Here is a 26454-nt window from a genome sequence, read left to right as displayed (position 1 = left end):
AGTATCCAAAGCGTCTCAAACTCACGTCATATGATGCCCGAGATCCGAAAGGGCAGAAAAAGTTTGCGGAACCTGTTTCCCTGCTCTAGATTTTGAACAAGCTGCAGAAACCTGAGTGCACCTCAGGAGAGAAAAAGCAGGCAAAAATTGTGACCCGCGGGTCAGGATTTTTTCAAAAAAATGAAAAGTATCCCAAGCGTCTCAGACTCATATCACATGATGCCCGAGATCCGAAAGGGCAGAAAAAGTTTGAGGAACCTGTTTCCCTGCTCTAGATTCTGAACAAGCTACAGAAACCTGAGTGCAGCTCAGGAGAGAAAAAGCAGGCAAAAACTGTGACCCGCGGGTCAGGATTTTTTCAAAAAAATGAAAAGTATCCAAAGCGTCTCAAACTCATGTCATATGATGCCCGAGATCCAAAAGGGCAGAAAAAGTTTGCGGAACCTGTTTCTCTGCTCTAGATTCTGAACAAGCTACAGAAACCTGAGTGCAGCTCAGGAGAGAAAAAGCAGGCAAAAAGTGTGACCCGCGGGTCAGGATTTTTTCAAAAAAATGAAAAGTATCCAAAGCGTCTCAAACTCATATCATATGATGCCCGAGATCCGAAAGGGCAGAAAAAGTTTGAGGAACCTGTTTCCCTGCTCTAGATTCTGGACAAGCTACAGAAACCAGAGTGCAGCTCAGTAGAGAAAAAGCAGGAAAAAAGTGTGACCCGCGGGTCAGGATTTTTTCAAAAAAATGAAAAGTATCCAAAGCATCTCAAACTCGCGTCATATGATGCCCGAGATCTGAAAGGGCAGAAAAAATTTGCGGAACCTGTTTCCCTGCTTTAGATTCTGAACAAGCTGCAAAAACATGAGTTTAGCTCAGGAAAGAAAAAGCAGGCAAAAAGTGTGACCCGCGGGTCAGGATTTTTTCAAAAAAATGAAAAGTATCCAAAGCGTCTCAAACTCACGTCATATGATGCCCGAGATCCGAAAGGGCAGAAAAAGTTTGCGGAAACTGTTTCCCTGCTCTAGATTTTGAACAAGCTGCAGAAACCTGAGTGCACCTCAGGAGAGAAAAAGAAGGCAAAAACTGTGACCCGCGGGTCAGGATTTTTTCAAAAAAATGAAAAGTATCCAAAGCGTCTCAAACTCATATCATATGATGCCCGAGATCCGAAAGGGCAGAAAAAGTTTGAGGAACCTGTTTCCCTGCTCTAGATTCTGAACAAGCTACAGAAACCTGAGTGCACCTCAGTAGAGAAAAAGCAGGAAAAAAGTGTGACCCGCAGGTCAGGATTTTTTCAAAAAAATGAAAAGTATCCAAAGCGTCTCAAACTCGCGTCATATGATGCCCGAGATCCGAAAGGGCAGAAAAAGTTTGCGGAACCTGTTTCCCTGCTTTAGATTCTGAACAAGCTGCAGAAAGCTGAGTGCACCTCAGGAGAGAAAAAAAAGGCAAAAACTGTGACCCGCGGGTCAGGATTTTTTCAAAAAAATGAAAAGTATCCAAAGCGTCTCAAACTCATATCACATGATGCCCGAGATCCGAAAGGGCAGAAAAAGTTTGAGGAACCTGTTTCCCTGCTCTAGATTCTGAACAAGCTACAGAAACCTGAGTGCACCTCAGGAGAGAAAAAGCAGGAAAAAAGTGTGACCCGCGGGTCAGGATTTTTTCAAAAAAATGAAAAGTATCCAAAGCGTCTCAAACTCGCGTCATATGATGCCCGAGATCCGAAAGGGCAGAAAAAGTTTGCGGAACCTGTTTCTCTGCTCTAGATTCTGAACAAGCTACAGAAACCTGAGTGCAGCTCAGGAGAGAAAAAGCAGGCAAAAAGTGTGACCCGCGGGTCAGGATTTTTTCAAAAAAATGAAGAGTATCCAAAGCGTCTCAAACTCGCGTCATATGATGCCCGAGATCCAAAAGGGCAGAAAAAGTTTGCGGAACCTGTTTCTCTGCTCTAGATTCTGAACAAGCTACAGAAACCTGAGTGCAGCTCAGGAGAGAAAAAGCAGGCAAAAAGTGTGACCCGCGGGTCAGGATTTTTTCAAAAAAATGAAAAGTATCCAAAGCGTCTCAAACTCACGTCATATGATGCCCGAGATCCGAAAGGGCAGAAAAAGTTTGCGGAACCTGTTTCCCTGCTCTAGATTTTGAACAAGCTGCAGAAACCTGAGTGCACCTCAGGAGAGAAAAAGCAGGCAAAAATTGTGACCCGCGGGTCAGGATTTTTTCAAAAAAATGAAAAGTATCCCAAGCGTCTCAGACTCATATCACATGATGCCCGAGATCCGAAAGGGCAGAAAAAGTTTGCGGAACCTGTTTCCCTGCTCTAGATTCTAAACAAGCTACAGAAACCTGAGTGCAGCTCAGGAGAGAAAAAAAAGGCAAAAACTGTGACCCGCGGGTCAGGATTTTTTCAAAAAAATGAAAAGTATCCAAAGCGTCTCAAACTCATATCATATGATGCCCGAGATCCGAAAGGGCAGAAAAAGTTTGAGGAACCTGTTTCCCTGCTCTAGATTCTGGACAAGCTACAGAAACCTGAGTGCAGCTCAGTAGAGAAAAAGCAGGAAAAAAGTGTGACCCGCGGGTCAGGATTTTTTCAAAAAAATGAAAAGTATCCAAAGCATCTCAAACTCGCGTCATATGATGCCCGAGATCTGAAAGGGCAGAAAAAATTTGCGGAACCTGTTTCCCTGCTTTAGATTCTGAACAAGCTGCAAAAACATGAGTTTAGCTCAGGAAAGAAAAAGCAGGCAAAAAGTGTGACCCGCGGGTCAGGATTTTTTCAAAAAAATGAAAAGTATCCAAAGCGTCTCAAACTCACGTCATATGATGCCCGAGATCCGAAAGGGCAGAAAAAGTTTGCGGAAACTGTTTCCCTGCTCTAGATTTTGAACAAGCTGCAGAAACCTGAGTGCACCTCAGGAGAGAAAAAGAAGGCAAAAACTGTGACCCGCGGGTCAGGATTTTTTCAAAAAAATGAAAAGTATCCAAAGCGTCTCAAACTCATATCATATGATGCCCGAGATCCGAAAGGGCAGAAAAAGTTTGAGGAACCTGTTTCCCTGCTCTAGATTCTGAACAAGCTACAGAAACCTGAGTGCACCTCAGTAGAGAAAAAGCAGGAAAAAAGTGTGACCCGCAGGTCAGGATTTTTTCAAAAAAATGAAAAGTATCCAAAGCGTCTCAAACTCGCGTCATATGATGCCCGAGATCCGAAAGGGCAGAAAAAGTTTGCGGAACCTGTTTCCCTGCTTTAGATTCTGAACAAGCTGCAGAAAGCTGAGTGCACCTCAGGAGAGAAAAAAAAGGCAAAAACTGTGACCCGCGGGTCAGGATTTTTTCAAAAAAATGAAAAGTATACAAAGCGTCTCAAACTCATATCACATGATGCCCGAGATCCGAAAGGGCAGAAAAAGTTTGAGGAACCTGTTTCTCTGCTCTAGATTCTGAACAAGCTACAGAAACCTGAGTGCAGCTCAGGAGAGAAAAAGCAGGCAAAAAGTGTGACCCGCGGGTCAGGATTTTTTCAAAAAAATGAAGAGTATCCAAAGCGTCTCAAACTCGCGTCATATGATGACCGAGATCCAAAAGGGCAGAAAAAGTTTGCGGAACCTGTTTCTCTGCTCTAGATTCTGAACAAGCTACAGAAACCTGAGTGCAGCTCAGGAGAGAAAAAGCAGGCAAAAAGTGTGACCCGCGGGTCAGGATTTTTTCAAAAAAATGAAAAGTATCCAAAGCGTCTCAAACTCACGTCATATGATGCCCGAGATCCGAAAGGGCAGAAAAAGTTTGCGGAACCTGTTTCCCTGCTCTAGATTTTGAACAAGCTGCAGAAACCTGAGTGCACCTCAGGAGAGAAAAAGCAGGCAAAAATTGTGACCCGCGGGTCAGGATTTTTTCAAAAAAATGAAAAGTATCCCAAGCGTCTCAGACTCATATCACATGATGCCCGAGATCCGAAAGGGCAGAAAAAGTTTGAGGAACCTGTTTCCCTGCTCTAGATTCTAAACAAGCTACAGAAACCTGAGTGCAGCTCAGGAGAGAAAAAAAAGGCAAAAACTGTGACCCGCGGGTCAGGATTTTTTCAAAAAAATGAAAAGTATCCAAAGCGTCTCAAACTCACGTCATATGATGCCCGAGATCCAAAAGGGCAGAAAAAGTTTGCGGAACCTGTTTCTCTGCTCTAGATTCTGAACAAGCTACAGAAACCTGAGTGCAGCTCAGGAGAGAAAAAGCAGGCAAAAAGTGTGACCCGCGGGTCAGGATTTTTTCAAAAAAATGAAAAGTATCCAAAGCGTCTCAAACTCATATCATATGATGCCCGAGATCCGAAAGGGCAGAAAAAGTTTGAGGAACCTGTTTCCCTGCTCTAGATTCTGGACAAGCTACAGAAACCTGAGTGCAGCTCAGTAGAGAAAAAGCAGGAAAAAAGTGTGACCCGCAGGTCAGGATTTTTTCAAAAAAATGAAAAGTATCCAAAGCGTCTCAAACTCATATCACATGATGCCCGAGATCCGAAAGGGCAGAAAAAGTTTGAGGAACCTGTTTCCCTGCTCTAGATTCTGAACAAGCTACAGAAACCTGAGTGCAGCTCAGGAGAGAAAAAGCAGGCAAAACGTGTGACCCGCGGGTCAGGATTTTTTCAAAAAAATGAAAAGTATCCAAAGCGTCTCAAACTCACGTCATATGATGCCCGAGATCCGAAAGGGCAGAAAAAGTTTGCGGAACCTGTTTCCCTGCTCTAGATTTTGAACAAGCTGCAGAAACCTGAGTGCACCTCAGGAGAGAAAAAGCAGGCAAAAAGTGTGACCCGCGGGTCAGGATTTTTTCAAAAAAATGAAAAGTATCCAAAGCGTCTCAAACTCATATCACATGATGCCCGAGATCCGAAAGGGCAGAAAAAGTTTGCGGAACCTGTTTCCCTGCTCTAGATTCTGAACAAGCTACAGAAACCTGAGTGCAGCTCAGGAGAGAAAAAGCAGGCAAAAAGTGTGACCCGCGGGTCAGGATTTTTTCAAAAAAATGAAAAGTATCCAAAGCGTCTCAAACTCATATCACATGATGCCCGAGATCCGAAAGGGCAGAAAAAGTTTGAGGAACCTGTTTCCCTGCTCTAGATTCTGAACAAGCTACAGAAACCTGAGTGCACCTCAGGAGGGAAAAAGCAGGAAAAAAGTGTGACCCGCGGGTCAGGATTTTTTCAAAAAAATGAAAAGTATCCAAAGCGTCTCAAACTCGCGTCATATGATGCCCGAGATCCGAAAGGGCAGAAAAAGTTTGCGGAACCTGTTTCTCTGCTCTACATTCTGAACAAGCTACAGAAACCTGAGTGCAGCTCAGGAGAGAAAAAAAAGGCAAAAAGTGTGACCCGCGGGTCAGGATTTTTTCAAAAAAATGAAAAGTATCCAAAGCGTCTCAAACTCACGTCATATGATGCCCGAGATCCGAAAGGGCAGAAAAAGTTTGCGGAACCTGTTTCCCTGCTCTAGATTTTGAACAAGCTGCAGAAACCTGAGTGCACCTCAGGAGAGAAAAAGCACGCAAAAAGTGTGACCCGCGGGTCAGGATTTTTTCAAAAAAATGAAAAGTATCCAAAGCGTCTCAAACTCACGTCATATGATGCCCGAGATCCGAAAGGGCAGAAAAAGTTTGAGGAACCTGTTTCCCTGCTCTAGATTCTGAACAAGCTACAGAAACCTGAGTGCAGCTCAGTAGAGAAAAAGCAGGAAAAAAGTGTGACCGGCGGGTCAGGATTTTTTCAAAAAAATGAAAAGTATCCAAATCGTCTCAAACTCGCGTCATATGATGCCCGAGATCTGAAAGGGCAGAAAAAATTTGCGGAACCTGTTTCCCTGCTTTAGATTCTGAACGAGCTGCAAAAACATGAGTGCAGCTCAGGAGAGAAAAAGCAGGCAAAAAGTGTGACCCGCGGGTCAGGATTTTTTCAAAAAAATGAAAAGTATCCAAAGCGTCTCAAACTCACATCATATGATGCCCGAGATCCGAAAGGGCAGAAAAAGTTTGCGGAACCTGTTTCCCTGCTCTAGATTTTGAACAAGCTGCAGAAACCTGAGTGCACCTCAGGAGAGAAAAAAAAGGCAAAAACTGTGACCCGCGGGTCAGGATTTTTTCAAAAAAATGAAAAGTATCCAAAGCGTCTCAAACTCATATCATATGATGCCCGAGATCCGAAAGGGCAGAAAAAGTTTGAGGAACCTGTTTCCCTGCTCTAGATTCTGAACAAGCTACAGAAACCTGAGTGCAGCTCAGTAGAGAAAAAGCAGGAAAAAAGTGTGACCGGCGGGTCAGGATTTTTTCAAAAAAATGAAAAGTATCCAAATCGTCTCAAACTCGCGTCATATGATGCCCGAGATCTGAAAGGGCAGAAAAAATTTGCGGAACCTGTTTCCCTGCTTTAGATTCTGAACAAGGTGCAAAAACATGAATGCAGCTCAGGAAAGAAAAAGCAGGCAAAAAGTGTGACCCGCGGGTCAGGATTTTTTCAAAAAAATGAAAAGTATCCAAAGCGTCTCAAACTCACGTCATATGATGCCCGAGATCCGAAAGGGCAGAAAAAGTTTGCGGAACCTGTTTCCCTGCTCTAGATTTTGAACAACTGCAGAAACCTGAGTGCACCTCTGGTGAGAAAAAAAAGGCAAAAACTGTGACCCGCGGGTCAGGATTTTTTCAAAAAAATGAAAAGTATCCAAAGCGTCTCAAACTCACATCATATGATGCCCGAGATCCGAAAGGGCAGAAAAAGTTTGCGGAACCTGTTTCCCTGCGCTAGATTCTGAACAAGCTACAGAAACCTGAGTGCAGCTCAGGAGAGGAAAAGCAGGCAAAAAGGGTGACACGCGGGTCAGGATTTTTTCAAAAAAATGAAAAGTATCCAAAGCGTCTCAAACTCACGTCATATGATGCCCGAGATCCGAAAGGGCAGAAAAAGTTTGCGGAAACTGTTTCCCTGCTCTAGATTTTGAAGAAGCTGCAGAAATCTGAATGCAGCTCAGGAGAGAAAAAAAAGGCAAAAACTGTGACCCGCGGGTCAGGATTTTTTCAAAAAAATGAAAAGTATCCAAAGCGTCTCAAACTCATATCACATGATGCCCGAGATCCGAAAGGGCAGAAAAAGTTTGAGGAACCTGTTTCCCTGCTCTAGATTCTGAACAAGCTACAGAAACCTGAGTGCAGCTCAGTAGAGAAAAAGCAGGCAAAAACTGTGACCCGCGGGTCAGGATTTTTTCAAAAAAATGAAAAGTATCCAAAGCGTCTCAAACTCACATCATATGATGCCCGAGATCCGAAAGGGCAGAAAAAGTTTGCGGAACCTGTTTCCCTGCTCTAGATTTTGAACAAGCTGCAGAAACCTGAGTGCACCTCAGGAGAGAAAAAAAAGGCAAAAACTGTGACCCGCGGGTCAGGATTTTTTCAAAAAAATGAAAAGTATCCAAAGCGTCTCAAACTCATATCATATGATGCCCGAGACCCGAAAGGGCAGAAAAAGTTTGCGGAACCTGTTTCCCTGCTCTAGATTCTGAACAAGCTACAGAAACCTGAGTGCAGCTCAGTAGAGAAAAAGCAGGAAAAAAGTGTGACCGGCGGGTCAGGATTTTTTCAAAAAAATGAAAAGTATCCAAAGCGTCTCAAACTCGCGTCATATGATGCCCGAGATCTGAAAGGGCAGAAAAAATTTGCGGAACCTGTTTCCCTGCTTTAGATTCTGAACAAGCTGCAAAAACATGAGTGCAGCTCAGGAAAGAAAAAGCAGGCAAAAAGTGTGACCCGCGGGTCAGGATTTTTTCAAAAAAATGGAAAGTATCCAAAGCGTCTCAAACTCACGTCATATGATGCCCGAGATCCGAAAGGGCAGAAAAAGTTTGCGGAACCTGTTTCCCTGCTCTAGATTTTGAACAAGCTGCAGAAACCTGAGTGCACCTCAGGAGAGAAAAAGCAGGCAAAAAGTGTGACCCGCGGGTCAGGATTTTTTCAAAAAAATGAAAAGTATCCAAAGCGTCTCAAACTCACGTCATATGATGCCCGAGATCCGAAAGGGCAGAAAAAGTTTGCGGAAACTGTTTCCCTGCTCTAGATTTTGAACAAGCTGCAGAAAACTGAATGCACCTCAGGAGAGAAAAAAAAGGCAAAAAGTGTGACCAACGGGTCAGGATTTTTTCAAAAAAATGAAAAGTATCCAAAGCGTCTCAAACTCATATCACATGATGCCCGAGATCCGAAAGGGCAGAAAAAGTTTGAGGAACCTGTTTCCCTGCTCTAGATTCTGAACAAGCTACAGAAACCTGAGTGCAGCTCAGTAGAGAAAAAGCAGGCAAAAACTGTGACCCGCGGGTCAGGATTTTTTCAAAAAAATGAAAAGTATCCAAAGCGTCTCAAACTCACATCATATGATGCCCGAGATCCAAAAGGGCAGAAAAAGTTTGCGGAACCTGTTTCTCTGCTCTAGATTCTGAACAAGCTACAGAAACCTGAGTGCAGCTCAGGAGAGAAAAAGCAGGCAAAAAGTGTGACCCGCGGGTCAGGATTTTTTCAAAAAAATGAAAAGTATCCAAAGCGTCTCAAACTCACATCATATGATGCCCGAGATCCGAAAGGGCAGAAAAAGTTTGCGGAACCTGTTTCCCTGCTCTAGATTTTGAACAAGCTGCAGAAACCTGAGTGCACCTCAGGAGAGAAAAAAAAGGCAAAAACTGTGACCCGCGGGTCAGGATTTTTTCAAAAAAATGAAAAGTATCCCAAGCGTCTCAAACTCACGTCATATGATGCCCGAGATCCGAAAGGGCAGAAAAAGTTTGCGGAACCTGTTTCCCTGCTCTAGATTTTGAACAAGCTACAGAAACCTGAGTGCAGCTCAGTAGAGAAAAAGCAGGAAAAAAGTGTGACCGGCGGGTCAGGATTTTTTCAAAAAAATGAAAAGTATCCAAATCGTCTCAAACTCGCGTCATATGATGCCCGAGATCTGAAAGGGCAGAAAAAATTTGCGGAACCTGTTTCCCTGCTTTAGATTCTGAACAAGCTGCAAAAACATGAGTGCAGCTCAGGAAAGAAAAAGCAGGCAAAAAGTGTGACCCGCGGGTCAGGATTTTTTCAAAAAAATGGAAAGTATCCAAAGCGTCTCAAACTCACGTCATATGATGCCCGAGATCCGAAAGGGCAGAAAAAGTTTGCGGAACCTGTTTCCCTGCTCTAGATTTTGAACAAGCTGCAGAAACCTGAGTGCACGTCAGGAGAGAAAAAGCAGGAAAAAAGTGTGACCCGCGGGTCAGGATTTTTTCAAAAAAATGAAAAGTATCCCAAGCGTCTCAAACTCACGTCATATGATGCCCGAGATCCGAAAGGGCAGAAAAAGTTTGGGGAACCTGTTTCCCTGCTCTAGATTTTGAACAAGCTGCAGAAACCTGAGTGCACCTCAGGAGAGAAAAAGCACGCAAAAAGTGTGACCCGCGGGTCAGGATTTTTTCAAAAAAATGAAAAGTATCCAAAGCGTCTCAAACTCACGTCATATGATGCCCGAGACCCGAAAGGGCAGAAAAAGTTTGCGGAACCTGTTTCCCTGCTCTAGATTTTGAACAAGCTGCAGAAACCTGAGTGCACCTCAGGAGAGAAAAAGCAGGCAAAAAGTGTGACCCGCGGGTCAGGATTTTTTCAAAAAAATGAAAAGTATCCAAAGCGTCTCAAACTCACGTCATATGATGCCCGAGATCCGAAAGGGCAGAAAAAGTTTGAGGAACCTGTTTCCCTGCTCTAGATTCTGAACAAGCTACAGAAACCTGAGTGCAGCTCAGTAGAGAAAAAGCAGGCAAAAAGTGTGACCCGCGGGTCAGGATTTTTTCAAAAAAATGAAAAGTATCCAAAGCGTCTCAAACTCACATCATATGATGCCCGAGATCCAAAAGGGCAGAAAAAGTTTGCGGAACCTGTTTCTCTGCTCTAGATTCTGAACAAGCTACAGAAACCTGAGTGCAGCTCAGGAGAGAAAAAGCAGGCAAAAAGTGTGACCCGCGGGTCAGGATTTTTTCAAAAAAATGAAAAGTATCCAAAGCGTCTCAAACTCACATCATATGATGCCCGAGATCCGAAAGGGCAGAAAAAGTTTGCGGAACCTGTTTCCCTGCTCTAGATTTTGAACAAGCTGCAGAAACCTGAGTGCACCTCAGGAGAGAAAAAAAAGGCAAAAACTGTGACCCGCGGGTCAGGATTTTTTCAAAAAAATGAAAAGTATCCCAAGCGTCTCAAACTCACGTCATATGATGCCCGAGATCCGAAAGGGCAGAAAAAGTTTGCGGAACCTGTTTCCCTGCTCTAGATTTTGAACAAGCTACAGAAACCTGAGTGCAGCTCAGTAGAGAAAAAGCAGGAAAAAAGTGTGACCGGCGGGTCAGGATTTTTTCAAAAAAATGAAAAGTATCCAAATCGTCTCAAACTCGCGTCATATGATGCCCGAGATCTGAAAGGGCAGAAAAAATTTGCGGAACCTGTTTCCCTGCTTTAGATTCTGAACAAGCTGCAAAAACATGAGTGCAGCTCAGGAAAGAAAAAGCAGGCAAAAAGTGTGACCCGCGGGTCAGGATTTTTTCAAAAAAATGGAAAGTATCCAAAGCGTCTCAAACTCACGTCATATGATGCCCGAGATCCGAAAGGGCAGAAAAAGTTTGCGGAACCTGTTTCCCTGCTCTAGATTTTGAACAAGCTGCAGAAACCTGAGTGCACCTCAGGAGAGAAAAAGCAGGAAAAAAGTGTGACCCGCGGGTCAGGATTTTTTCAAAAAAATGAAAAGTATCCCAAGCGTCTCAAACTCACGTCATATGATGCCCGAGATCCGAAAGGGCAGAAAAAGTTTGGGGAACCTGTTTCCCTGCTCTAGATTTTGAACAAGCTGCAGAAACCTGAGTGCACCTCAGGAGAGAAAAAGCACGCAAAAAGTGTGACCCGCGGGTCAGGATTTTTTCAAAAAAATGAAAAGTATCCAAATCGTCTCAAACTCGCGTCATATGATGCCCGAGATCTGAAAGGGCAGAAAAAATTTGCGGAACCTGTTTCCCTGCTTTAGATTCTGAACAAGCTGCAAAAACATGAATGCAGCTCAGGAAAGAAAAAGCAGGCAAAAAGTGTGACCCGCGGGTCAGGATTTTTTCAAAAAAATGAAAAGTATCCAAAGCGTCTCAAACTCACGTCATATGATGCCCGAGATCCGAAAGGGCAGAAAAAGTTTGCGGAACCTGTTTCCCTGCTCTAGATTTTGAACAACTGCAGAAACCTGAGTGCACCTCTGGTGAGAAAAAGCAGGCAAAAACTGTGACCCGCGGGTCAGGATTTTTTCAAAAAAATGAAAAGTATCCAAAGCGTCTCAAACTCACATCATATGATGCCCGAGATCCGAAAGGGCAGAAAAAGTTTGCGGAACCTGTTTCCCTGCGCTAGATTCTGAACAAGCTACAGAAACCTGAGTGCAGCTCAGGAGAGGAAAAGCAGGCAAAAAGTGTGACCCGCGGGTCAGGATTTTTTCAAAAAAATGAAAAGTATCCAAAGCGTCTCAAACTCACGTCATATGATGCCCGAGATCCGAAAGGGCAGAAAAAGTTTGCGGAAACTGTTTCCCTGCTCTAGATTTTGAACAAGCTGCAGAAAACTGAATGCAGCTCAGGAGAGAAAAATAAGGCAAAAAGTGTGACCCGCGGGTCAGGATTTTTTCAAAAAAATGAAAAGTATCCAAAGCGTCTCAAACTCATATCACATGATGCCCGAGATCCGAAAGGGCAGAAAAAGTTTGAGGAACCTGTTTCCCTGCTCTAGATTCTGAACAAGCTACAGAAACCTGAGTGCAGCTCAGTAGAGAAAAAGCAGGCAAAAACTGTGACCCGCGGGTCAGGATTTTTTCAAAAAAATGAAAAGTATCCAAAGCGTCTCAAACTCACATCATATGATGCCCGAGATCCAAAAGGGCAGAAAAAGTTTGCGGAACCTGTTTCTCTGCTCTAGATTCTGAACAAGCTACAGAAACCTGAGTGCAGCTCAGGAGAGAAAAAGCAGGCAAAAAGTGTGACCCGCGGGTCAGGATTTTTTCAAAAAAATGAAAAGTATCCAAAGCGTCTCAAACTCACATCATATGATGCCCGAGATCCGAAAGGGCAGAAAAAGTTTGCGGAACCTGTTTCCCTGCTCTAGATTTTGAACAAGCTGCAGAAACCTGAGTGCACCTCAGGAGAGAAAAAAAAGGCAAAAACTGTGACCCGCGGGTCAGGATTTTTTCAAAAAAATGAAAAGTATCCCATGCGTCTCAAACTCACGTCATATGATGCCCGAGATCCGAAAGGGCAGAAAAAGTTTGGGGAACCTGTTTCCCTGCTCTAGATTTTGAACAAGCTGCAGAAACCTGAGTGCACCTCAGGAGAGAAAAAGCACGCAAAAAGTGTGACCCGCGGGTCAGGATTTTTTCAAAAAAATGAAAAGTATCCAAAGCGTCTCAAACTCACGTCATATGATGCCCGAGATCCGAAAGGGCAGAAAAAGTTTGCGGAACCTGTTTCCCTGCTCTAGATTCTGAACAAGCTACAGAAACCTGAGTGCAGCTCAGGAGAGAAAAAGCAGGCAAAAAGTGTGACCGGCGGGTCAGGATTTTTTCAAAAAAATGAAAAGTATCCAAAGCGTCTCAAACTCACATCATATGATGCCCGAGATCCGAAAGGGCAGAAAAAGTTTGCGGAACCTGTTTCCCTGCTCTAGATTTTGAACAAGCTGCAGAAACCTGAGTGCACCTCAGGAGAGAAAAAAAAGGCAAAAACTGTGACCCGCGGGTCAGGATTTTTTCAAAAAAATGAAAAGTATCCAAAGCGTCTCAAACTCATATCATATGATGCCCGAGATCCGAAAGGGCAGAAAAAGTTTGAGGAACCTGTTTCCCTGCTCTAGATTCTGAACAAGCTACAGAAACCTGAGTGCAGCTCAGTAGAGAAAAAGCAGGCAAAAACTGTGACCCGCGGGTCAGGATTTTTTCAAAAAAATGAAAAGTATCCAAAGCGTCTCAAACTCACATCATATGATGCCCGAGATCCGAAAGGGCAGAAAAAGTTTGCGGAACCTGTTTCCCTGCTCTAGATTTTGAACAAGCTGCAGAAACCTGAGTGCACCTCAGGAGAGAAAAAAAAGGCAAAAACTGTGACCCGCGGGTCAGGATTTTTTCAAAAAAATGAAAAGTATCCAAAGCGTCTCAAACTCATATCATATGATGCCCGAGACCCGAAAGGGCAGAAAAAGTTTGCGGAACCTGTTTCCCTGCTCTAGATTCTGAACAAGCTACAGAAACCTGAGTGCAGCTCAGTAGAGAAAAAGCAGGAAAAAAGTGTGACCGGCGGGTCAGGATTTTTTCAAAAAAATGAAAAGTATCCAAATCGTCTCAAACTCGCGTCATATGATGCCCGAGATCTGAAAGGGCAGAAAAAATTTGCGGAACCTGTTTCCCTGCTTTAGATTCTGAACAAGCTGCAAAAACATGAGTGCAGCTCAGGAAAGAAAAAGCAGGCAAAAAGTGTGACCCGCGGGTCAGGATTTTTTCAAAAAAATGGAAAGTATCCAAAGCGTCTCAAACTCACGTCATATGATGCCCGAGATCCGAAAGGGCAGAAAAAGTTTGCGGAACCTGTTTCCCTGCTCTAGATTTTGAACAAGCTGCAGAAACCTGAGTGCACCTCAGGAGAGAAAAAGCAGGAAAAAAGTGTGACCCGCGGGTCAGGATTTTTTCAAAAAAATGAAAAGTATCCAAAGCGTCTCAAACTCACGTCATATGATGCCCGAGACCCGAAAGGGCAGAAAAAGTTTGCGGAACCTGTTTCCCTGCTCTAGATTTTGAACAAGCTGCAGAAACCTGAGTGCACCTCAGGAGAGAAAAAGCAGGCAAAAAGTGTGACCCGCGGGTCAGGATTTTTTCAAAAAAATGAAAAGTATCCAAAGCGTCTCAAACTCACGTCATATGATGCCCGAGATCCGAAAGGGCAGAAAAAGTTTGCGGAAACTGTTTCCCTGCTCTAGATTTTGAACAAGCTGCAGAAAACTGAATGCAGCTCAGGAGAGAAAAAAAAGGCAAAAAGTGTGACCCGCGGGTCAGGATTTTTTCAAAAAAATGAAAAGTATCCAAAGCGTCTCAAACTCATATCACATGATGCCCGAGATCCGAAAGGGCAGAAAAAGTTTGAGGAACCTGTTTCCCTGCTCTAGATTCTGAACAAGCTGCAGAAACCTGAGTGCACCTCAGGAGAGAAAAAGCAGGCAAAAACTGTGACCCGCGGGTCAGGATTTTTTCAAAAAAATGAAAAGTATCCAAAGCGTCTCAAACTCACATCATATGATGCCCGAGATCCAAAAGGGCAGAAAAAGTTTGCGGAACCTGTTTCTCTGCTCTAGATTCTGAACAAGCTACAGAAACCTGAGTGCAGCTCAGGAGAGAAAAAGCAGGCAAAAAGTGTGACCCGCGGGTCAGGATTTTTTCAAAAAAATGAAAAGTATCCAAAGCGTCTCAAACTCACATCATATGATGCCCGAGATCCGAAAGGGCAGAAAAAGTTTGCGGAACCTGTTTCCCTGCTCTAGATTTTGAACAAGCTGCAGAAACCTGAGTGCACCTCAGGAGAGAAAAAAAAGGCAAAAACTGTGACCCGCGGGTCAGGATTTTTTCAAAAAAATGAAAAGTATCCCAAGCGTCTCAAACTCACGTCATATGATGCCCGAGATCCGAAAGGGCAGAAAAAGTTTGCGGAACCTGTTTCCCTGCTCTAGATTTTGAACAAGCTGCAGAAACCTGAGTGCACCTCAGGAGAGAAAAAGCACGCAAAAAGTGTGACCCGCGGGTCAGGATTTTTTCAAAAAAATGAAAAGTATCCAAAGCGTCTCAAACTCACGTCATATGATGCCCGAGATCCGAAAGGGCAGAAAAAGTTTCCGGAACCTGTTTCCCTGCTCTAGATTCTGAACAAGCTACAGAAACCTGAGTGCAGCTCAGGAGAGAAAAAGCAGGCAAAAAGTGTGACCCGCGGGTCAGGATTTTTTCAAAAAAATGAAAAGTATCCAAAGCGTCTCAAACTCACATCATATGATGCCCGAGATCCGAAAGGGCAGAAAAAGTTTGCGGAACCTGTTTCCCTGCTCTAGATTTTGAACAAGCTGCAGAAACCTGAGTGCACCTCAGGAGAGAAAAAGCAGGAAAAAAGTGTGACCCGCGGGTCAGGATTTTTTCAAAAAAATGAAAAGTATCCAAAGCGTCTCAAACTCACGTCATATGATGCCCGAGACCCGAAAGGGCAGAAAAAGTTTGCGGAACCTGTTTCCCTGCTCTAGATTTTGAACAAGCTGCAGAAACCTGAGTGCACCTCAGGAGAGAAAAAGCAGGCAAAAAGTGTGACCCGCGGGTCAGGATTTTTTCAAAAAAATGAAAAGTATCCAAAGCGTCTCAAACTCACGTCATATGATGCCCGAGATCCGAAAGGGCAGAAAAAGTTTGCGGAAACTGTTTCCCTGCTCTAGATTTTGAACAAGCTGCAGAAAACTGAATGCACCTCAGGAGAGAAAAAAAAGGCAAAAAGTGTGACCCGCGGGTCAGGATTTTTTCAAAAAAATGAAAAGTATCCAAAGCGTCTCAAACTCATATCACATGATGCCCGAGATCCGAAAGGGCAGAAAAAGTTTGAGGAACCTGTTTCCCTGCTCTAGATTCTGAACAAGCTACAGAAACCTGAGTGCAGCTCAGTAGAGAAAAAGCAGGCAAAAACTGTGACCCGCGGGTCAGGATTTTTTCAAAAAAATGAAAAGTATCCAAAGCGTCTCAAACTCACATCATATGATGCCCGAGATCCAAAAGGGCAGAAAAAGTTTGCGGAACCTGTTTCTCTGCTCTAGATTCTGAACAAGCTACAGAAACCTGAGTGCAGCTCAGGAGAGAAAAAGCAGGCAAAAAGTGTGACCCGCGGGTCAGGATTTTTTCAAAAAAATGAAAAGTATCCAAAGCGTCTCAAACTCACATCATATGATGCCCGAGATCCGAAAGGGCAGAAAAAGTTTGCGGAACCTGTTTCCCTGCTCTAGATTTTGAACAAGCTGCAGAAACCTGAGTGCACCTCAGGAGAGAAAAAGCAGGCAAAAAGTGTGACCCGCGGGTCAGGATTTTTTCAAAAAAATGAAAAGTATCCCAAGCGTCTCAAACTCACGTCATATGATGCCCGAGATCCGAAACGGCAGAAAAAGTTTGCGGAACCTGTTTCCCTGCTCTAGATTTTGAACAAGCTGCAGAAACCTGAGTGCACCTCAGGAGAGAAAAAAAAGGCAAAAACTGTGACCCGCGGGTCAGGATTTTTTCAAAAAAATGAAAAGTATCCAAAGCGTCTCAAACTCATATCATATGATGCCCGAGATCCGAAAGGGCAGAAAAAGTTTGAGGAACCTGTTTCCCTGCTCTAGATTCTGAACAAGCTACAGAAACCTGAGTGCAGCTCAGTAGAGAAAAAGCAGGAAAAAAGTGTGACCGGCGGGTCAGGATTTTTTCAAAAAAATGAAAAGTATCCAAATCGTCTCAAACTCGCGTCATATGATGCCCGAGATCTGAAAGGGCAGAAAAAATTTGCGGAACCTGTTTCCCTGCTTTAGATTCTGAACAAGCTGCAAAAACATGAATGCAGCTCAGGAAAGAAAAAGCAGGCAAAAAGTGTGACCCGCGGGTCAGGATTTTTTCAAAAAAATGAAAAGTATCCAAAGCGTCTCAAACTCACGTCATATGATGCCCGAGATCCGAAAGGGCAGAAAAAGTTTGCGGAACCTGTTTCCCTGCTCTAGATTTTGAACAACTGCAGAAACCTGAGTGCACCTCTGGTGAGAAAAAAAAGGCAAAAACTGTGACCCGCGGGTCAGGATTTTTTCAAAAAAATGAAAAGTATCCAAAGCGTCTCAAACTCACATCATATGATGCCCGAGATCCGAAAGGGCAGAAAAAGTTTGCGGAACCTGTTTCCCTGCGCTAGATTCTGAACAAGCTACAGAAACCTGAGTGCAGCTCAGGAGAGGAAAAGCAGGCAAAAAGTGTGACCCGCGGGTCAGGATTTTTTCAAAAAAATGAAAAGTATCCAAAGCGTCTCAAACTCACGTCATATGATGCCCGAGATCCGAAAGGGCAGAAAAAGTTTGCGGAAACTGTTTCCCTGCTCTAGATTTTGAACAAGCTGCAGAAAACTGAATGCAGCTCAGGAGAGAAAAAAAAGGCAAAAAGTGTGACCCGCGGGTCAGGATTTTTTCAAAAAAATGAAAAGTATCCAAAGCGTCTCAAACTCACATCATATGATGCCCGAGATCCAAAAGGGCAGAAAAAGTTTGCGGAACCTGTTTCTCTGCTCTAGATTCTGAACAAGCTACAGAAACCTGAGTGCAGCTCAGGAGAGAAAAAGCAGGCAAAAAGTGTGACCCGCGGGTCAGGATTTTTTCAAAAAAATGAAAAGTATCCAAAGCGTCTCAAACTCATATCATATGATGCCCGAGATCCGAAAGGGCAGAAAAAGTTTGCGGAACCTGTTTCCCTGCTCTAGATTCTGAACAAGCTACAGAAACCTGAGTGCAGCTCAGTAGAGAAAAAGCAGGAAAAAAGTGTGACCGGCGGGTCAGGATTTTTTCAAAAAAATGAAAAGTATCCAAATCGTCTCAAACTCGCGTCATATGATGCCCGAGATCTGAAAGGGCAGAAAAAATTTGCGGAACCTGTTTCCCTGCTTTAGATTCTGAACAAGCTGCAAAAACATGAGTGCAGCTCAGGAAAGAAAAAGCAGGCAAAAAGTGTGACCCGCGGGTCAGGATTTTTTCAAAAAAATGGAAAGTATCCAAAGCGTCTCAAACTCACGTCATATGATGCCCGAGATCCGAAAGGGCAGAAAAAGTTTGCGGAACCTGTTTCCCTGCTCTAGATTTTGAACAAGCTGCAGAAACCTGAGTGCACCTCAGGAGAGAAAAAGCAGGAAAAAAGTGTGACCCGCGGGTCAGGATTTTTTCAAAAAAATGAAAAGTATCCAAAGCGTCTCAAACTCACGTCATATGATGCCCGAGACCCGAAAGGGCAGAAAAAGTTTGCGGAACCTGTTTCCCTGCTCTAGATTTTGAACAAGCTGCAGAAACCTGAGTGCACCTCAGGAGAGAAAAAGCAGGCAAAAAGTGTGACCCGCGGGTCAGGATTTTTTCAAAAAAATGAAAAGTATCCAAAGCGTCTCAAACTCACGTCATATGATGCCCGAGATCCGAAAGGGCAGAAAAAGTTTGCGGAACCTGTTTCCCTGCTCTAGATTTTGAACAAGCTGCAGAAACCTGAGTGCACCTCAGGAGAGAAAAAGCAGGCAAAAAGTGTGACCCGCGGGTCAGGATTTTTTCAAAAAAATGAAAAGTATCCAAAGCGTCTCAAACTCACGTCATATGATGCCCGAGATCCGAAAGGGCAGAAAAAGTTTGCGGAACCTGTTTCCCTGCTCTAGATTTTGAACAAGCTGCAGAAACCTGAGTGCACCTCCGGTGAGAAAAAAAAGGCAAAAACTGTGACCCGCGGGTCAGGATTTTTTCAAAAAAATGAAAAGTATCCAAAGCGTCTCAAACTCACATCATATGATGCCCGAGATCCGAAAGGGCAGAAAAAATTTGCGGAACCTGTTTCCCTGCTCTAGATTCTGAACAAGCTACAGAAACCTGAGTGCAGCTCAGTAGAGAAAAAGCAGGAAAAAAGTGTGACCCGCGGGTCAGGATTTTTTCAAAAAAATGAAAAGTATCCAAAGCGTCTCAAACTCGCGTCATATGATGCCCGAGATCCGAAAGGGCAGAAAAAGTTTGCGGAACCTGTTTCTCTGCTCTAGATTCTGAACAAGCTACAGAAACCTGAGTGCAGCTCAGGAGAGAAAAAGCAGGCAAAAAGTGTGACCCGCGGGTCAGGATTTTTTCAAAAAAATGAAAAGTATCCAAAGCGTCTCAAACTCACGTCATATGATGCCCGAGATCCGAAAGGGCAGAAAAAGTTTGCGGAACCTGTTTCCCTGCTCTAGATTTTGAACAAGCTGCAGAAACCTGAGTGCACCTCAGCAGAGAAAAAAAAGGCAAAAACTGTGACCCGCGGTTCAGGATTTTTTCAAAAAAATGAAAAGTATCCAAAGCGTCTCAAACTCATATCACATGATGCCCGAGATCCGAAAGGGCAGAAAAAGTTTGAGGAACCTGTTTCCCTGCTCTGGATTCTGAACAAGCTACAGAAACCTGAGTGCAGCTCAGTAGAGAAAAAGCAGGCAAAAACTGTGACCCGCGGGTCAGGATTTTTTCAAAAAAATGAAAAGTATCCAAAGCGTCTCAAACTCACGTCATATGATGCCCGAGATCCAAAAGGGCAGAAAAAGTTTGCGGAACCTGTTTCTCTGCTCTAGATTCTGAACAAGCTACAGAAACCTGAGTGCAGCTCAGGAGAGAAAAAGCAGGCAAAAAGTGTGACCCGCGGGTCAGGATTTTTTCAAAAAAATGAAAAGTATCCAAAGCGTCTCAAACTCATATCACATGATGCCCGAGATCCGAAAGGGCAGAAAAAGTTTGAGGAACCTGTTTCCCTGCTCTAGATTCTGAACAAGCTACAGAAACCTGAGTGCACCTCAGGAGAGAAAAAGCAGGCAAAAAGTGTGACCCGCGGGTCAGGATTTTTTCAAAAAAATGAAAAGTATCCAAAGCGTCTCAAACTCACGTCATATGATGCCCGAGATCCGAAAGGGCAGAAAAAGTTTGCGGAACCTGTTTCCCTGCTCTAGATTTTGAACAAGCTGCAGAAACCTGAGTGCACCTCAGGAGAGAAAAAAAAGTCAAAAACTGTGACCCGCGGGTCAGGATTTTTTCAAAAAAATGAAAAGTATCCAAAGCGTCTCAAACTCATATCACATGATGCCCGAGATCCGAAAGGGCAGAAAAAGTTTGCGGAACCTGTTTCCCTGCTCTAGATTCTGAACAACCTACAGAAACCTGAGTGCAGCTCAGTAGAGAAAAAGCAGGCAAAAACTGTGACCCGCGGGTCAGGATTTTTTCAAAAAAATGAAAAGTATCCAAAGCGTCTCAAACTCACGTCATATGATGCCCGAGATCCGAAAGGGCAGAAAAAGTTTGCGGAACCTGTTTCTCTGCTCTAGATTCTGAACAAGCTACAGAAACCTGAGTGCAGCTCAGGAGAGAAAAAGCAGGCAAAAAGTGTGACCCGCGGGTCAGGATTTTTTCAAAAAAATGAAAAGTATCCAAAGCGTCTCAAACTCACATCATATGATGCCCGAGATCCGAAAGGGCAGAAAAAGTTTGCGGAACCTGTTTCCCTGCTCTAGATTTTGAACAAGCTGCAGAAACCTGAGTGCACCTCAGGAGAGAAAAAAAAGGCAAAAACTGTGACCCGCGGGTCAGGATTTTTTCAAAAAAATGAAAAGTATCCAAAGCGTCTCAAACTCATATCATATGATGCCCGAGATCCGAAAGGGCAGAAAAAGTTTGAGGAACCTGTTTCCCTGCTCTAGATTCTGAACAAGCTACAGAAACCTGAGTGCAGCTCAGTAGAGAAAAAGCAGGAAAAAAGTGTGACCCGCGGGTCAGGATTTTTTCAAAAAAATGAAAAGTATCCAAAGCGTCTCAAACTCGCGTCATATGATGCCCGAGATCCGAAAGGGCAGAAAAAAATTGCGGAACCTGTTTCTCTGCTCTAGATTCTTAACAAGCTACAGAAACCTGAGTGCAGCTCAGGAGAGAAAAAGCAGGCAAAAAGTGTGACCCGCGGGTCAGGATTTTTTCAAAAAAATGAAAAGTATCCAAAGCGTCTCAAACTCACGTCATATGATGCTCCAGATCCAAAAGGGCAGAAAAAGTTTGCGGAACCTGTTTCTCTGCTCTAGATTCTGAAGAAGCTACAGAAACCTGAGTGCACCTCAGGAGAGAAAAAGCAGGCAAAAAGTGTGACCCGCGGGTCAGGATTTTTTCAAAAAAATGAAAAGTATCCAAAGCGTCTCAAACTCACGTCATATGATGCCCGAGATCCGAAAGGGCAGAAAAAGTTTGCGGAACCTGTTTCCCTGCTCTAGATTTTGAACAAGCTGCAGAAACCTGAGTGCACCTCAGGAGAGAAAAAAAAGTCAAAAACTGTGACCCGCGGGTCAGGATTTTTTCAAAAAAATGAAAAGTATCCAAAGCGTCTCAAACTCATATCACATGATGCCCGAGATCCGAAAGGGCAGAAAAAGTTTGCGGAACCTGTTTCCCTGCTCTAGATTCTGAACAACCTACAGAAACCTGAGTGCAGCTCAGTAGAGAAAAAGCAGGCAAAAACTGTGACCCGCGGGTCAGGATTTTTTCAAAAAAATGAAAAGTATCCAAAGCGTCTCAAACTCACATCATATGATGCCCGAGATCCGAAAGGGCAGAAAAAGTTTGCGGAACATGTTTCTCTGCTCTAGATTCTGAACAAGCTACAGAAACCTGAGTGCAGCTCAGGAGAGAAAAAGCAGGCAAAAAGTGTGACCCGCGGGTCAGGATTTTTTCAAAAAAATGAAAAGTATCCAAAGCGTCTCAAACTCACATCATATGATGCCCGAGATCCGAAAGGGCAGAAAAAGTTTGCGGAACCTGTTTCCCTGCTCTAGATTTTGAACAAGCTGCAGAAACCTGAGTGCACCTCAGGAGAGAAAAAAAAGGCAAAAACTGTGACCCGCGGGTCAGGATTTTTTCAAAAAAATGAAAAGTATCCAAAGCGTCTCAAACTCATATCATATGATGCCCGAGATCCGAAAGGGCAGAAAAAGTTTGAGGAACCTGTTTCCCTGCTCTAGATTCTGAACAAGCTACAGAAACCTGAGTGCAGCTCAGTAGAGAAAAAGCAGGAAAAAAGTGTGACCCGCGGGTCAGGATTTTTTCAAAAAAATGAAAAGTATCCAAAGCGTCTCAAACTCGCGTCATATGATGCCCGAGATCCGAAAGGGCAGAAAAAAATTGCGGAACCTGTTTCTCTGCTCTAGATTCTTAACAAGCTACAGAAACCTGAGTGCAGCTCAGGAGAGAAAAAGCAGGCAAAAAGTGTGACCCGCGGGTCAGGATTTTTTCAAAAAAATGAAAAGTATCCAAAGCGTCTCAAACTCACGTCATATGATGCCCGAGATCCAAAAGGGCAGAAAAAGTTTGCGGAACCTGTTTCTCTGCTCTAGATTCTGAACAAGCTACAGAAACCTGAGTGCAGCTCAGGAGAGAAAAAGCAGGCAAAAAGTGTGACCCGCGGGTCAGGATTTTTTCAAAAAAATGAAAAGTATCCAAAGCGTCTCAAACTCACATCATATGATGCCCGAGATCCGAAAGGGCAGAAAAAGTTTGCGGAACCTGTTTCCCTGCTCTAGATTTTGAACAAGCTGCAGAAACCTGAGTGCACCTCAGGAGAGAAAAAAAAGGCAAAAACTGTGACCCGCGGGTCAGGATTTTTTCAAAAAAATGAAAAGTATCCAAAGCGTCTCAAACTCACGTCATATGATGCCCGAGATCCGAAAGGGCAGAAAAAGTTTGAGGAACCTGTTTCCCTGCTCTAGATTCTGAACAAGCTACAGAAACCTGAGTGCAGCTCAGTAGAGAAAAAGCAGGAAAAAAGTGTGACCCGCGGGTCAGGATTTTTTCAAAAAAATGAAAAGTATCCAAAGCGTCTCAAACTCGCGTCATATGATGCCCGAGATCCAAAAGGGCAGAAAAAGTTTGCGGAACCTGTTTCTCTGCTCTAGATTCTGAACAAGCTACAGAAACCTGAGTGCAGCTCAGGAGAGAAAAAGCAGGCAAAAAGTGTGACCCGCGGGTCAGGATTTTTTCAAAAAAATGAAAAGTATCCAAAGCGTCTCAAACTCACATCATATGATGCCCGAGATCCGAAAGGGCAGAAAAAGTTTGCGGAACCTGTTTCCCTGCTCCAGATTTTGAACAAGCTGCAGAAACCTGAGTGCACCTCAGGAGAGAAAAAAAAGGCAAAAACTGTGACCCGCGGGTCAGGATTTTTTCAAAAAAATGAAAAGTATCCAAAGCGTCTCAAACTCACATCATATGATGCCCGAGATCCGAAAGGGCAGAAAAAGTTTGCGGAACCTGTTTCCCTGCTCCAGATTTTGAACAAGCTGCAGAAACCTGAGTGCACCTCAGGAGAGAAAAAAAAGGCAAAAACTGTGACCCGCGGGTCAGGATTTTTTCAAAAAAATGAAAAGTATCCAAAGCGTCTCAAACTCATATCACATGATGCCCGAGATCCGAAAGGGCAGAAAAAGTTTGAGGAACCTGTTTCCCTGCTCTAGATTCTGAACAAGCTACAGAAACCTGAGTGCAGCTCAGTAGAGAAAAAGCAGGCAAAAACTGTGACCCGCGGGTCAGGATTTTTTCAAAAAAATGAAAAGTATCCAAAGCGTCTCAAACTCACGTCATATGATGCCCGAGATCCGAAAGGGCAGAAAAAGTTTGCGGAACCTGTTTCCCTGCTCTAGATTCTGAACAAGCTACAGAAACCTGAGTGCAGCTCAGGAGAGAAAAAGCAGGCAAAAAGTGTGACCCGCGGGTCAGGATTTTTTCAAAAAAATGAAAAGTATCCAAAGCGTCTCAAACTCACATCATATGATGCCCGAGATCCGAAAGGGCAGAAAAAGTTTGCGGAACCTGTTTCCCTGCTCTAGATTTTGAACAAGCTGCAGAAACCTGAGTGCACCTCAGGAGAGAAAAAAAAGGCAAAAACTGTGACCCGCGGGTCAGGATTTTTTCAAAAAAATGAAAAGTATCCAAAGCGTCTCAAACTCATATCATATGATGCCCGAGATCCGAAAGGGCAGAAAAAGTTTGAGGAACCTGTTTCCCTGCTCTAGATTCTGAACAAGCTACAGAAACCTGAGTGCAGCTCAGTAGAGAAAAAGCAGGAAAAAAGTGTGACCCGCGGGTCAGGATTTTTTCAAAAAAATGAAAAGTATCCAAAGCGTCTCAAACTCGCGTCATATGATGCCCGAGATCTGAAAGGGCAGAAAAAGTTTGCGGAACCTGTTTCCCTGCTTTAGATTCTGAACAACCTGCAGAAAGCTGAGTGCACCTCAGGAGAGAAAAAAAAGGCAAAAACTGTGACCCGCGGGTCAGGATTTTTTCAAAAAAATGAAAAGTATCCAAAGCGTCTCAAACTCATATCACATGATGCCCGAGATCCGAAAGGGCAGAAAAAGTTTGAGGAACCTGTTTCCCTGCTCTAGATTCTGAACAAGCTACAGAAACCTGAGTGCAGCTCAGTAGAGAAAAAGCAGGCAAAAACTGTGACCCGCGGGTCAGGATTTTTTCAAAAAAATGAAAAGTATCCAAAGCGTCTCAAACTCGCGTCATATGATGCCCGAGATCCGAAAGGGCAGAAAAAGTTTGCGGAACCTGTTTCTCTGCTCTAGATTCTGAACAAGCTACAGAAACCTGAGTGCAGCTCAGGAGAGAAAAAGCAGGCAAAAAGTGTGACCCGCGGGTCAGGATTTTTTCAAAAAAATGAAAAGTATCCAAAGCGTCTCAAACTCACGTCATATGATGCCCGAGATCCGAAAGGGCAGAAAAAGTTTGCGGAAAATGTTTCCCTGCTCAAGATTTTGAACAAGCTGCAGAAACCTGAGTGCACCTCAGGAGAGAAAAAAAAGGCAAAAACTGTGACCCGCGGGTCAGGATTTTTTCAAAAAAATGAAAAGTATCCAAAGCGTCTCAAACTCACGTCATATGATGCCCGAGATCCGAAAGGGCAGAAAAAGTTTGCGGAACCTGTTTCCCTGCTCTAGATTTTGAACAAGCTGCAGAAACCTGAGTGCACCTCAGGAGAGAGAAAAAAGGCAAAAACTGTGACCCGCGGGTCAGGATTTTTTCAAAAAAATGAAAAGTATCCAAAGCGTCTCAAACTCATATCATATGATGCCCGAGATCCGAAAGGGCAGAAAAAGTTTGAGGAACCTGTTTCCCTGCTCCAGATTCTGAACAAGCTACAGAAACCTGAGTGCAGCTCAGTAGAGAAAAAGCAGGAAAAAAGTGTGACCCGCGGGTCAGGATTTTTTCAAAAAAATGAAAAGTATCCAAAGCGTCTCAAACTCGCGTCATATGATGCCCGAGATCTGAAAGGGCAGAAAAAGTTTGCGGAACCTGTTTCCCTGCTTTAGATTCTGAACAAGCTGCAGAAAGCTGAGTGCACCTCAGGAGAGAAAAAAAAGGCAAAAACTGTGACCCGCGGGTCAGGATTTTTTCAAAAAAATGAAAAGTATCCAAAGCGTCTCAAACTCATATCACATGATGCCCGAGATCCGAAAGGGCAGAAAAAGTTTGAGGAACCTGTTTCCCTGCTCTAGATTCTGAACAAGCTACAGAAACCTGAGTGCAGCTCAGTAGAGAAAAAGCAGGCAAAAACTGTGACCCGCGGGTCAGGATTTTTTCAAAAAAATGAAAAGTATCCAAAGCGTCTCAAACTCGCGTCATATGATGCCCGAGATCCGAAAGGGCAGAAAAAGTTTGCGGAACCTGTTTCTCTGCTCTAGATTCTGAACAAGCTACAGAAACCTGAGTGCAGCTCAGGAGAGAAAAAAAAGGCAAAAACTGTGACCCGCGGGTCAGGATTTTTTCAAAAAAATGAAAAGTATCCAAAGCGTCTCAAACTCGCGTCATATGATGCCCGAGATCCGAAAGGGCAGAAAAAGTTTGCGGAACCTGTTTCCCTGCTCTAGATTTTGAAGAAGCTGCGGAAACCTGAGTGCACCTCCGGTGAAAAAAAAAAGGCAAAAAGTGTGACCCGCGGGTCAGGATTTTTTCAAAAAAATGAAAAGTATCCAAAGCGTCTCAAACTCACATCATATGATGCCCGAGATCCGAAAGGGCAGAAAAAGTTTGCGGAACCTGTTTCCCTGCTCTAGATTCTGAACAAGCTACAGAAACCTGAGTGCAGCTCAGTAGAGAAAAAGCAGGAAAAAAGTGTGACCCGCGGGTCAGGATTTTTTCAAAAAAATGAAAAGTATCCAAAGCGTCTCAAACTCATATCATATGATGCCCGAGATCCGAAAGGGCAGAAAAAGTTTGAGAAACCTGTTTCCCTGCTCTAGATTCTGAACAAGCTACAGAAACCTGAGTGCAGCTCAGTAGAGAAAAAGCAGGAAAAAAGTGTGACCGGCGGGTCAGAATTTTTTCAAAAAAATGAAAAGTATCCAAAGCGTCTCAAACTAGCGTCATATGATGCCCGAGATCTGAAAGGGCAGAAAAAGTTTGCGGAACCTGTTTCTCTGCTCTAGATTCTGAACAAGCTACAGAAACCTGAGTGCATCTCAGGAGAGATAAAGCAGGCAAAAAGTGTGACCCGCGGGTCAGGATTTTTTCAAAAAAATGAAAAGTATCCAAAGCGTCTCAAACTCACGTCATATGATGCCCGAGATC

This window comes from Rhineura floridana, chromosome 9, assembly GCF_030035675.1.
Source record: "Rhineura floridana isolate rRhiFlo1 chromosome 9, rRhiFlo1.hap2, whole genome shotgun sequence".
Classification (NCBI taxonomy): domain Eukaryota; kingdom Metazoa; phylum Chordata; class Lepidosauria; order Squamata; family Rhineuridae; genus Rhineura; species Rhineura floridana.
The sequence above is the reverse complement of the archived record's forward strand: the minus strand, read 5'-3'. Positions refer to the sequence as shown.